Below are 13,860 nucleotides of genomic sequence, written 5' to 3'. Positions count from 1 at the left end.
CCTTCCCACAGCTACAGATAAGGCCTCGCAAAGTTGGCCTCAGAGACACATCACGAACCAAGGTGGACCAGCAGGTGCCGAGCCTGTGTATCTGCTTGGAGGAGACGTTCCAATGTGCTGCCTTGTTCAGAGATGGTGTGGTTGCAAGAAACAGAAATCCACTACAATTTCTCAGGCAAAAAGGGAGTTAATTATAAGGACATAAGAGCACAAAGTTCAAGTGCAAGAGATACATCCAGGCTGTACAAGCTCCGGGAGTGGGGCCTGGCAAGCCAAAAGAAACCAAAGTTTGTCTTGCCTTCTGTTCCTCTTTCTGAAGCCACATAGCCTTTTATGACTGTGTATCTTTGCATCGCTTTTGTTTTCTTTTTATGTCTCTGAAGCCAGCTTTTCCTGTTCACTCATCCCTTGATTAAATATGGACATTCTAGCTTCACATCACTTCCTAATTCAGGGACCAACAGAGACTGGTTAGCAGGTTGCTATCCCACCTCCAAATTGCATCAGGGAATTTGATTTTGCTGTTTGGGTCAGGGTCCAATAGTCTGGGCCAGGGGACTGGGACCATCTAGCACATAGCCAAAGGGGCTGACCTAATGGGGCAGGTCTGACACAAATGGGGTCATTTCTTGGACAGACATCCCAAGGGCCACTATGATAGTGGCTTCTCTAAAAGACGGGTTCCTGAGAAGAATTGCATTCTGTTTCCCAGTGAGTTAGCAGAGTCATACCTACTACATCCCAAGGCAGGTGGCATGGTAGAAACAGGCCTGAAAGAGAGGTCAGGTTCTAACCTTCTCCCCTCTCTGAGGCTCAGCTGCTCCCTTCTGTAGAATAAAAGGGGTTGGTCTGTAACAAGATTTTCAAAAATTTATAGTAGTGAAACTTTACAATTCGACGTGGACAACCAGAGATTAAAAGCAAATAGATTCTTGTTGATGTCAGGTGGGGAGCTTGGCTCTCCCATTCTGTGATTCCTTCCTCTGAAGGCCCTCAAAGCAACTCCATAATAACTCACAGAGCTGCCAGAGCCGATGTTTTGGAGCACCCTGAGACATATGAACTCTAATATAACTTCCAAGAGAAAGTACATAGGATTCCACTTAGAGCCAATCTCAGCTATCTATCTGTCTGGCTACCTATCATCTATCTATCTATGTATCTATCTATGTATCTATGTATGTATGTATGTATGTATCTATCTATCTATCTATCATCATCTACCTCCTATCTACCTATCATCTACATACCTACCTACTCAATTATCATCTAGCTAGCTAGCTATTTACACCTTTTTGTTTTCTACAAATGGGCATGTTGTCTGAATAACAATCTCTGAATGTCCAGTCCACTTCATTCATTCATTCATTCAGTCAACACAAATTTGCTTAGCAGTTTTTATGTCCCGGGTCCAAGGGCCTGGGTACAATAATTAATTAGACACAATCCCTTCCCTAGGAATGTTCACAATCCTGGCAGAACACAAACTCACATAGAGGCACTCACAGGCAAGCCACAAACACACACGCCCACTTACCCCCCCCCCCCCACACAGGCCTGTATACCCAGAGGCGTCTATCCACACCAACACACACATTCTAACAGACACACATATCAACCTCACGTGCCCAAAGGCACAGATGCACATGCAGAAAGCCTCAGAGACCCTCAAGTCAGCCACTTACATATTTATTGTCATGAATTGCTTTGTAACAACCAATATTTTTTAACACCCCCTATGTATAAGGCATTATTTTAAGTGCATTTTGGGCATTATATCATTCCACCCTCACATTAGACATTGAAGGTAGCCACTATTATTACCTTCAATTTAGTGACGAGTAAACCGGTGCTTTAAAAAGATAATTACTCAAAGGCCTATAGCTTTTAAATGCTGATTTCAGGGCTTGAACCCAGGTAGCCAGACTTTGAAGCAAATGCTCTTAACTAGACACTGTATCCTGCCTCCATTTATATTTAACACTTAACACACACACACATAAACACACACACACACAGTGCGGCACCCATATACACACATACGTATATGTGTGTAACATATATGCACCCACTTGCAAACAGGTATGTGGACAGACACATGCATTTTCCAGCAAAGGCCCTCACACATACACAGGCATTAATACTCATGGGCATGTAGATGTTGACATGTGTGCACTGACTTATGCATCATGATTTAGTGCAGACACACCAATGGAATTTCACATATAACAATACAGAAAAAAAAAAAACCCACAGAGACACTCCAATGTGTCATATGTGCACACACATATGTCTGCACATGCACGCATACATATATACACATAAACACACACATACATCCCTACGAGACACAGGATCTGGATCCAACTCTCCTAGAACCAGGATTCCTGCCATGTTTCTCTCCCATCAGCTTACATCTCCCACCCCCAGTGCTGTTCAGCTGGGCTCTGGGGCAAGATAAATTCCAGCTGCAGAGGGCTCAGTGAAATGGGCCCTGGACCCAGCATCTGAAAGTTCTGGAGAGTAAGGATGTTGGGGATAGCCAGAAGCAACCTGAAGACTAGTCTTCCATACCCAGGAAGACTGGCCTCTCAGGTTTGAAGAAGCCTATGCAAGCAGCTGGTAGAGGATACCGAGTGGCTTAAGGTGCCCTCCCCTCCAAGAACTTCAACTCTTCTTGGGGAAACAGAATGCAGATACTAGGCAGCAAAAGCTTAGTAGTGTAAGACTGAGACAGATATTGCAAGACTCAGAGAAGGGAGAGCTCAGCCCAGCCTGGGAGAAGAGGGAAGGGCTCAATCCCAGTCCCTTCATTTCATGGATGGAAATTAAGGTCCAGCAAAGACAAGTGGCATGTCCATCCTTAATGACCAGGCAGGGATGAAGGGGGCAAGGAGAAAGGTAAAACTGGTCACCTGAAGGAAATTTGGCATGGGAACCCCAGAGGATACACCCCACCCGTCCTAACTCATTTCATAATCTCTCCTCACTCCGTTCCTCTCTTTCAGCCTCTTTCTCCTGTGAAGGGCCAGAAATCACCTTCATATTTTCTATCATATTAGATTCTCCCTTCTAAAAGTCTATCAAATTCATCCACTTTTCTTCAACCCCATTGAATCTGATCTTTTCCGGGCTACTTTCATCTCTCACCTTAACCACCATAATAGCTTCTTAAGTGGCCTTTCTTCAGGCTCACCTCTCTCAATCCATTCTCTACTCTGCAGCTAGTGAACATTTAAAACAAAAGACACTTTCTCCTTTAGATTGCTCCAGAGGCGCTTTACCTTCTATAGGATGAGTTCTGCCTGCTTACCTGACAGATCACATTCTTCACCATCTGAGCCATTGCCTGCCTCTCCAGCCTTAGCCCTTAAACATATCCCCTTCATAACCCAGCTTCCAGTGCCACGGAATTTCTCAGGCTCCCTGAGCTGTTCTATTGCACTCTACCCTACTTTCGTGTGCTGTTTTGCTGCCTGGAGGACACTTCCCCTTATTGGGGTGATTTCTCCTATGAAGGCTTCCTGGATCCCCCTGTCTAGTGTAGAGTAGGCAAATCAATCAATAGAAAATAGACCCACAAACGACAAATAATAGAATCAGCAGACCAGAAAGTCAACACAGTTTAAAAAATACATTCCATTTTTTTCAAGAAAGTAGAGAAAAGCATGAGCATGATAAGTAGAGAAAAGGAAGATATATATTTTAAAAAACTACTACCCTACTTTATGACCTCTTCTTTACAAATTTTTTTTTTATTTTTGAGATGAAGTCTCACTCTTGTTGCCCAGGCTGGAGTGTAGTGGCGCGATCTCAGCTCACCACAACCTCTGCCTCTCCGGTTCAAGTGATTCTCCTGCCTCAGCCTCCCGAGTAGCTGGGATTACAGGTGGCTGCCACCACGCCTGGCTATTTTTTGTATTTTTAGTAGAGATGGGGTTTTACCATGTTGGCCAGGCTGGTCTCGAACTCCTGACCTCAGGTGATTTGCCTGCCTTAGCCTCCTAAAGTGCTGGGATTACAGGCATGAGCCACTCTACAGACTTTGATAATCACATGTAGCATCTGCATCTGAAATTGTTTTTACATCTGTCCCACCTGCACCCTTCACCCCAGGCTGTTAGTTTCTTGAGGACAAGGACTTCATCATTTTCAAACATTTTTGGTCAAATAAATGAAGAAATAGGCTGCATCCTTTCTCTTTATCCTTTTACCTCCTCTATCATCCTGCTGTTATCTTCCAGAAGGAGAAGAAACAGCTTCACAGGAAAAGTAGAGGAGATTTTCCCATTATGGTGAAAGTGCCAAATCAGAATGTGAAATAGGAATTCTGGGCTCTGTACCAGGCATTTACTCCTATGCTGTTAGCTGATGTTAAAGAGGGTGGATTTCTTTTCCCTTAGGTCTCACCTTCTGTGCCTTCAGGGGAAGTTGGTTGGAAGTTTGAATGGTTTGTTGTTGTCGTCATTGTTTTGTATTAAGGAGGGCTGTAATGGAACGAATACAATGGTTATTGATGGAGAGTAAGTTGAGAGAAGCTCAAGGGTGATTATTTAATGGCAGGAGGGGGAGAAAAAAAGTAAATCTATAAAGAGCTTGGGACACCAAGTCCAGAACTTCATGCATATAACAGCCAATTAACAATCAAATTTTAGAAAGTCTTAGAGAGGGACTTGCAAACACACAAATATCAGAAAAAGCATTTGTAGCGGAGACCAACCAAAACACTGGATTCTGGGAGCCTCTGTCTGAGAATGGAATTAACTTTGTTTCATAGAAGACTTTATAGGCTTTATAGGGGAGACGGGGAAGGACCTAGTTGTACATATTTCATTTCAATGCATAAACATATACCTATATACCTACAAGACACAGGATCTGGATCCAACTCTCTAAGAACCAGGACTTGGACTGTGGGTCCCAGAACATCCATGAAAGTGTTCCCACTTCTTATATGGAAGATAAGAGTAGTAGCTGCCCTAATAACCGGAGGGTTGCTAGAGAGATAAAGGAGACAAGGGATAGGTCACTTTGTGTAGTCACTTTGCAATGCATAAAAACTAGTTCAACCATTGTGGAAGACAGTGTGGTGATTCCTCAAGGATCTAGAACTAGAAATACCATTTGACCCAGCCATCCCATTACTGGGTATATACCCAAAGGATTATAAATCATGCTGCTATAAAGACACATGCACACGTATGTTTATTGTGGCACTATTCACAATAGCAAAGACTTGGAACTAACCCAAATGTCCATCAATGATAGACTGGATTAAGAAAATGTGGCACATATACACCATGGAATACTATGCAGCTATAAAAAAGGATGAGTTCAGGTCCTTTGTAGGGACATGGATGAAGCTGGAAACCATCATTCTCAGCAAACTATCGCAAGGACAAAAAACCAAACACCGCATGTTCTCACTCATAGATGGGAATTGAACAATGAGAACATTTGGACACAGGAAGGGAAACATCACACACTGGGGCCTGTCATGGGGTGGGGGGAGGGGGGAGGGATAGCATTAGGAGATACACCTAATGTAAATGATGAGTTAATGGGTACAGCACACCAACATGGCGCATGTATACATATGTAACAAACCTGCACATTGTGCACATGTACCCTAGAACTTAAAGTATAAAAAAACAAACAAACAAACAAACAAACACATCGTACTGGATCATGCCTGTAATCCCAATGCTTTGGGAGGTTGAGGCAGGTGGATCACCTGACACCTGGTCAGGAGTTCGAGACCAGCCTGGCCAACATGGTGAATCCCCATCTCTACTATAAATATAAAAATTAACCAGGAGTGGTGGTGCGTGGCTGTAATCCCAGCTACTCTGGAGGCTAAGGCAGGAGAATCACTTGAACCCGGGAGGTGGAGGTTGCGGTGAGCTGAGATAGCGCCATTGCACTCCAGCCCGGGTGACAAGAGTGAGACTCTGTCTCAAAAAAAAAAAAAAAAAAAAATCATACAGAAGAAAACTGCAGCATTCTCATCACCATCATTACTACCATTATTACCATTTTCATGGACTAAGCTGTTTCTCACTTCTCTTTATTTTCCCTCTTACTTCCTAGATGTGGCCAAAAAAAGCCATTTAAAAAAAATCTTTACATCTGCCAGAAATAGGGCTCATGGGAGCACGTGGGAGGGTGTTCCCCTCGCTCAGCACATGGAATAACACTTTATGAATACTTAATACATATAAATCGGCATGCTAAACATTGTAAATTTATCATCTAACTTAATCCCAAGGAAAGAAAAGAACTTTTATCGAGGAATGTGGGCTCTTTCAAATTATTAGGCCCAGAGAAGCATTCAAATGATACGGCAATCACATCTTATTCTCCCCCTTTAGAGCTATGTATTCATCTGTCAAAACTGCCTGCTATTGCCACAAGTAGCTATGAATTAACCTAATAACACCTCACTGGACACAACATCCCACACTCTAAGGCTTAACAATGGGTAGTCAATCACTAATCAATGTTATTTCTGTAAATCAATGAGAATCCACGGCAGAACTTTGTATCAGTACAATCCTTGTCCCCCTCCTTTTTTGCCTTTAAAAATCTGCCTGTAATAAAGGCCAAGTGGAGCTCATATCCAAGGTGACTGATGTCTGAATCTTCCTTATCCTGGCTCAAATAAACTCTTTACATCATATACTTTGCTTCAGCCTCTTCCTTTGATATAGGGGCTGTTATTCCATTTTACAGAGGAAGATACATGCACAGAGAGGTTTAAGGAACTCCTTGACATCATACAGATAACACCTGCCTGCCATTTATTTAGTGCCTACAGATGAGTCAGCACTTCAAATCACAGATAAGGAAGGAAGAGACAAACATTAGGGAACTTGCTCTAGGTTGCACAGTTAGGAAGTGACAGAATGCAAGATTCAAACTTGGATTCGCTTAAATGTAATACAGGTGCTCTTTCTGCCTCCCTGCCTGACGCTTGATGCTGGGCAATGACAAATATAAAATCTACCTCAGGCTGGGTGCGGTGGCTCACATCTGTAATCCCAGCACTTTGGGAGGCCGAGGCGGGTGGACAGCTTGAGGTCAGGAGCTTGAGACCAGCCTGGCCAATATGGTGAAACCCCGAATGTACTAAAATACAAAAATTAGCCAGGCGAGGTGGCAGGCACCTGTAATTTCAGCTAGTATAGAGAGGCTGAGGCAGGAGAATTGCTTGAACCCAGGAGGTGGAGGTTGCAGTGAGCTGAGATCGCGCCACTGCATTCCACCCTGGGCGACAGAGTAAGACTCTGCCTCAGAAAAAAAAAAAAGAAAGAAAAAAGAATAACAACAATAAAAAAAACTACCTCAGAACTGTGGCAAGATGTGTGTGTACATGTGTGCCTGTGCATGACAGCATACAAACGTGCATAGTGTGTATGTGTGTATGCATGTGTGCATGAGTGTGCACATGTGCCTGTGTGTACATGTGTGCCCATATGTGCACATCTTTGTGTATGCGTGTGCTGACAGCTGTTAGTTAACGCAGGCAAGGGTAAATGATACTGCATCCATTCTTCCTGAGAAATTGTTAAGGTCCTTTTATCTTCAGCAAGAACTCAGAAGAGTCACTGGACCTGGGACACACAGAGGAGCTTTACAGATGATCTAATTCAACTCCCTCTTTGTGTCCACGAGGAAACTGACACTCAGAGTGCACTGAACCAGGAATCAAGAAATTCATATTTCAGCCTGACTTCTGCTGATGTGAGCAGTTCAAGAACTGCACTTAACTTCCCTCAGGTCATCTGTAAATTAAGATAATGATACCTCCTCTGTTATACTTGATGACCTGTGACTTCACTGTTGACAAGGTATGGATGTCAAACCTTCTGGCCCTAAAACCGCCCTCTTTTACCCAGCCTGAGGCAGTCTCAAGACAAATCCCCACTGCTAAACTTGTCCTCAGAACCCTCCAGCAAATTCAGAACCTGGGAGAGTGCCTCTCTGGTACTGAAATGCTAAGCAGGAAGCTGATTCAGACTCTGAGATGCCTTGGGAGTGAAAACTTTCCCTTCCTTGATTCTTTCTGGCTCTTTCTAAAGAGCCCAGTGAGCCAGCTCCTTGTCCAGTCATTCTCCACTCTTCAAGGACTCCGAGGAACTGGCCTATCTTGTCAAGAGTTACCCTCTACTTGGAGCTCCTCAGGCGGAAAAGTAGCACTTGGAATCTTGTTCTCAAAATATTCCTGTCTGTGTTGCTCCTACTGGTGGTGACAGTAAATGAGACTGTGATGAACAGGTGGATGTGACCTGGTAACCACATAATGCTTTTACTATATTTTATTGGCATATAATATACAGATCATGCACATACATCACAAGTACAGCTTGATGAATTTTAACAAAATGAACGCTCCTGTGTAACCATCACCCCGTTCATGAAATACAACAGTGGCTGCTCCCAGAAGCCCCCTCTTGCCCCTCCAGTTCCTACATCTCCCAAAGGCAACTGCTATCCTGACTTCTAGCACCATACGGTGGTTTTGAACTTTATATAAAAGGAATATATATCATTTGAACTCAGTTTCTTACTAACATGTGCAACATTCTCTTTGTGAACCTGATCCATATTGTTGAGTTTAATTATACTTGGATCTCATTCTGATTGCTGACATGATTCTATGGGAAGAATAAAGCCTAATTTATTGATCCATTCTACTGTTGATGGACATGTGGGCTGTTTCCAGCTTTCAGCTACTGGTAAGCATGCTGCTTTCTTATTTATGCCTTTTTGGTGAGCGCATAAGCTCATCTTCCTGAAGTGTATATATTCAGCTTTGGTAAATACTGCTAAGCAGTTTTACAAAGTGATTGTAACTACACCAGTCATCATGGTTTTCACATTCCAAGATTCTTTAGCCTCCAGTATCTAGTAACAATTGACTCTACTTCCTTTGGTTCCGAACACACCCTTGTCTGTTTCTCCTCCAGGACCTTTGCACATGCTATTCTCTTGGCTGTTACAATCTTTCCAGCTGATCTTCACATGGGCAAGTCCTCACTCTTTGGGTCTCCGTGTACACGTTACCACCCTCAGGATGGCCCTGTGCCTGTTATACTCATGACTTTATGCACAGTATCAAGCCCATGTTCAGTAAATGGTTAGCCCTAAACAAATGTTAGCTAATACTGCTGTTGTTGCAATAAATAGTCTTTAAGTCTCCCTTTCCAAAATTCTGTGACTCTAGGAAGTCAGACTGCCTAACTCTTATCCTGTGTGCGGATCCTGATGTGCCCCAAGGGTTCTAAATCCCTCACAGAAGAAGGGCAGCTGGCAGTTCCCATTTCTCCCGGTCCCCGGAGCTGCATGTGTGGTACCTGCTCTCTACTAAACAGCCAATAGAGGGCACTGTGGGAACACGTCCGCGGAAGGAGGGAGGCGTTGGTCAGAGTTCAGATGACACAGAATTAGAGCCGGAAGGGATCTGAAAAACCCATCTAGACCGAAACCTTCATTTTACAGATGAATAAACAGATGCCCAGACAGGAGATGTGACTTGCCCAAGGTCACACAGCTACTGTGTGGAGAGCGGAGATGACTCTTACCCTCTTGGCATTCTCCACTCTGCGGGGGCGTTGCCAAGCACTGAATGAGGCAGCTGGCCCCAGGTGCTGAAGCTTTGAGCCGGCCAAGGCCCCTGTTTGCCAAGCCTATCACTGCCCTCAGTTTTCTCCTCCCTCCCTCCTATTCCGTGAGAGAAAGGCTCTAGATGTTGGAAGTAGGACAAAACACACACTATCCCTTTGATTTTACAATTATCTTTGAGAAAGCATTTCACTTTCCTTAATAATGACTACCAATTATTGGAACTTTCTAGGTGCCAAATATCATACTGCATGCACTACATGCATTACCAAGAATGGTTTTAGGGTTTATTACCTCCCTTCTGGGAGTCTTTCCCTGATCTCCCAATTGAAAAAGATTGCTCTTCTCCCATTTCCTCTCTATCACACCAGCCAGTTTACTTTCTTTGCAGATCTTATAATTATTTTTATAATCGTTAGACTTACTTACTCATCTACTTATCTATCATCTGTTTCAATTCCTCCCCTCCTTCTGGTAGACTTGAACTCCATGAAAGAAGGATTCTGGAGCTAGATAGGTCTGGGTTCAAATCCCAGCTCATTCACTTACTAGCATTGTGGACTTGCATTCATTACTGAAACTCTCTGAGGCTGTTTCTCCCTTTGTAAAATGGGGACTCGTGCTTGGCCAAAGTTCTTGATTCCTTTGGGCCTCAGTTACCAAATCTAAGGGAGGATAATAACCCTTCATCTGCTGGAGAGAAGAGCCTCACAAGATGCTCTGAAGGTCTTGGAGCCGTGGTCAAAGGAGTACATAATGGCGTTGCCCAGCTGTGGGGCCATGACCGGGCACATGGTTTACAGATACAAGTGGAACAGAAAGAAGAGAAAATTGGAAGATTTGAATCTAGGAGGCAAAGTTCCACTGTCCACACCGTTAACCATTATATTATGTGCCTTTTCAACCCTAGTTGCATCTATCCTGTCAGTTTCTCAGGTCCACTAACAATGAACCAGTTACTGAACTTAGGCTTCAGCCATCTTATTCCAGGGTTTCTCAAGCTCAATGCTATTTACCATTTTAGAGTTGAAGCAGCTAAGATTCAGAGAGGTTAAGTTGTTTGCATACAGCTGAAAAGAGTTTGAACTTGTTCCTCTATGGTTTGTTTCATGCCTGGAGCAGCCAATCTTGCTCTCACCAACAGCTGCCAGAATCCAGCCAATAAATCAATGAGATGCCAACAAGGAATCTTCAAACTCATGCTGAGGACACCATAGAATAGATTCATGGGATAATTCCATCCATACTGGATGTGTCTACATCCTAGCATCTCCCAAGATTTTTTGTTTAACCCTAAGCTAAATTCCAAGGCTGTTACTTCCCCTTGTCTTGCTGTTGCCTTAAAATGTGTTTATTTCCCTGTGACCCAGAAAAGTCCTCACTCTTGGCAGCCAGAGTGGCAAATCACATGGTGGCTTTTCACCTGCCATTGGCACTAGGCAAACAGTTCACCACTGCTAAGAATCTCTTCCCACCCTTCTTAGAGCTTACTGCTGTTAGGACCTGCACTCAACCATGATGGTTTGTTTATGTGTGTCTCTCTACCTTTCTAACTGGTAAACTCCTTGAGAAAATGAACCATCTTATTCACCCAACACATGTAGTAGAGAAGCTGGCAGTTAAAGATGCTTTATGAATGTTTGTTGAATGGGTAGGTGGATGATGGTTGGATGGATGGATGAAAGGATGAATGGGTAGATGGATAGATGGATAGGTGAATGGTTGAATGAATGAATGGGTAGATTGATGGATGAATAGATGGATGGATGGATGGATGGATGGATGGATGGATGGATGGACAGATGGACAGATGGACGGACAGACGGACGGACAGACGGATGGATGGATGGATGGATGGGCAGATGGACGGACAGATGGATGGATGGATAGATGGATGGATGGATGGATGGATGGATGGATGGATGGATAGGTGGATGGTTCAATGGATGGACGAGTGGGTGGATGGATGGATGTGTGGATGGGTGAAAAGATAACTGGATGAAAAGATGGATGGGTGGATGAATAGGTTGATGGATGAGTGAATGGATGGGTGAAACCCATACAACTCTCAATGTGACCACTGCTCACTACCACCCCCATCCAAACCTGTTCAGGTCCTATTCAGCATCTAGAGAAATCTTTGTGAAGATGCACATCTCATCATGTCACCCTTGCCCCCACCTCTGCCTGAAACACGCCAATGCCTTCCCACTACCCTTAGAATAAAATCCAATTTCCCTCCCAGAGCTTACATGGCCCTGCAAGCTGTGGTATCCAGTGACTACTCCAGCCTCATTACACATCAGCCTCCCCCTCTCTGATGATGTCTGGACACCCTGGCCATCCTTCATTTCCTAGAATGAGCCCAGCTCTTTCCTGCCTCAGGGCCTGTGTCTGAACTTGCTGTTCTCTCTGCCTAGAGTGCACTTTCTCTGACTCTTTGCATGTCTGACCCCTCCTTCAGGTGTCAGCTTCAAAATAAATTCTTGGGAAAATCTTCTTGTCCACCCCACCTAAATTACACCCCCCAACACACATTATCTTTATAACACTTGTGTAGTACATCAACATTCATCATAGCACTTTGTTGAACATTTGCATCATTATTTGTTTATATCTGTCTTACCTACTAAACTGCTAAGAGGACAGGGAGAGCAGGGACCATGTCTGCTTAAACTCACAGCTGTATCCTTAGTACTTATCAGGTAGTAGTACTCAGAAATATTTTTAACAGGGGCCGGGTGTGGTGGCTCATGCCTATATTCCCAGCACTTTGGGAGGTGGAGGCAGGTGGATCACCTGAGGTCAGGAGTTTGAGACCAGCCTGGCCAACATGGTGAAACCCTGTCTCTACTAAAAATACAAAAAAAAATAGCCAGGCGTGGTAGTGGGCGCCTGTAATCCCAGCTACCCAGGAGCTGAGACAAGAGAATCGCTTGAACCCAGGAGGCAGAAGTTGCAGTGAGCCGAGATCATGCCATTGCCCTCCAGCTTGGGCAACAAAAGTGAAACTCCATCTCAAAAAAAATGTATTTTTAACAGGTAGATGGATGAATAGACAGACAAGTACAGGATATGTTCTGACATCTCATCAGGCTGAGCACACTAGGGGTACTGCATGAGGACAATACCCAGGTCGTTTTCCTTTCCACTGAGCATCACTGATAAACATATTTAGGGACAGAACCATGGAATCTAACTGCCTTATAGTTGGATAGGATCTCTTTGATCATTAAGACCAACTTTATTTTACATTGGGAGAGATAGAGCCCAAAAGTGGAAGACACTTGCCCAGGGTCATTGTGATAGGAACTACTTGTTACTACTAGTTAGAATTAGCAACAGCCATTCTCTTCTTCATTCTAACTAGTAGTAAAGAATAGATACTTATAATCAGAACCCAAATTTTGTTGGTGGTGGTCATATGCTCAATTAGAAAAACTACATTTCCCAGCCTCCCTGTGAGAGAAAGGTGGTCATGGACTAAGTTCTGGCTAATGACATGTAAGTAAGAGTGGAGATATAAGTGTGGCTTCCAGAAAAATCCCCTTAAAAGAAGGTCTAAACCAGAGTGTCCAATCTTTTGGCTTCCCTGGGCCATAGTGGAAGAAGAATTGTCTTGGGCCACACGTAAAATACATTAACACTAACAATAACTGATGAGCTAAGAGAAAACAATCCTAAAAAAATCTCATAATGTTTTAAGAAAGTTTATGAATTTGTGATGGGCCACATTCAAAGCTGTCAGGCTGCATGCAGCCCATGGGTTAGACAAGCTTGGTCTAAACCTTTGCTTTTTCCCCCTTTCTTTTTCTAGAATTCAAGCACAAAGGCCAGAGTTGTCCATTCTATGCCTATGAGGCAGTCTTGATGATGAAAGCCACAAATTAAAGGCAGTAGACCAGAAAGTTAAAAATCTGGAATATTGCTGACATCTTGGACCTACCACAATTACCCTGGATCACCTACCTCTGCATTTTATGTCACGTGAAACAAAAATAAATCTCTTGAATAAGTCATTGTTATTTGGGTTTTCCGCTTATATGCAGCCAACTCAATCCATAGCTGTTATGGTCACTAATGGAATTAGTGGCACAGCCAGGACTTGAAGCTAGGGACTCCATACCTTTCACTGGGACGGCAAGAAAGCTAGTGTGTCTAACCACAATGGACATGGTTAAGGAAATGCTGTCCTGGAGACATTCCTGTAATGCAAGTGTTCTTTTTTTTTTTTTT

Source organism: Pan troglodytes, chromosome 18 (assembly GCF_028858775.2).
Source record: "Pan troglodytes isolate AG18354 chromosome 18, NHGRI_mPanTro3-v2.0_pri, whole genome shotgun sequence".
NCBI classification, from domain to species: domain Eukaryota; kingdom Metazoa; phylum Chordata; class Mammalia; order Primates; family Hominidae; genus Pan; species Pan troglodytes.
Note: the sequence above shows the minus strand (reverse complement) of the source record.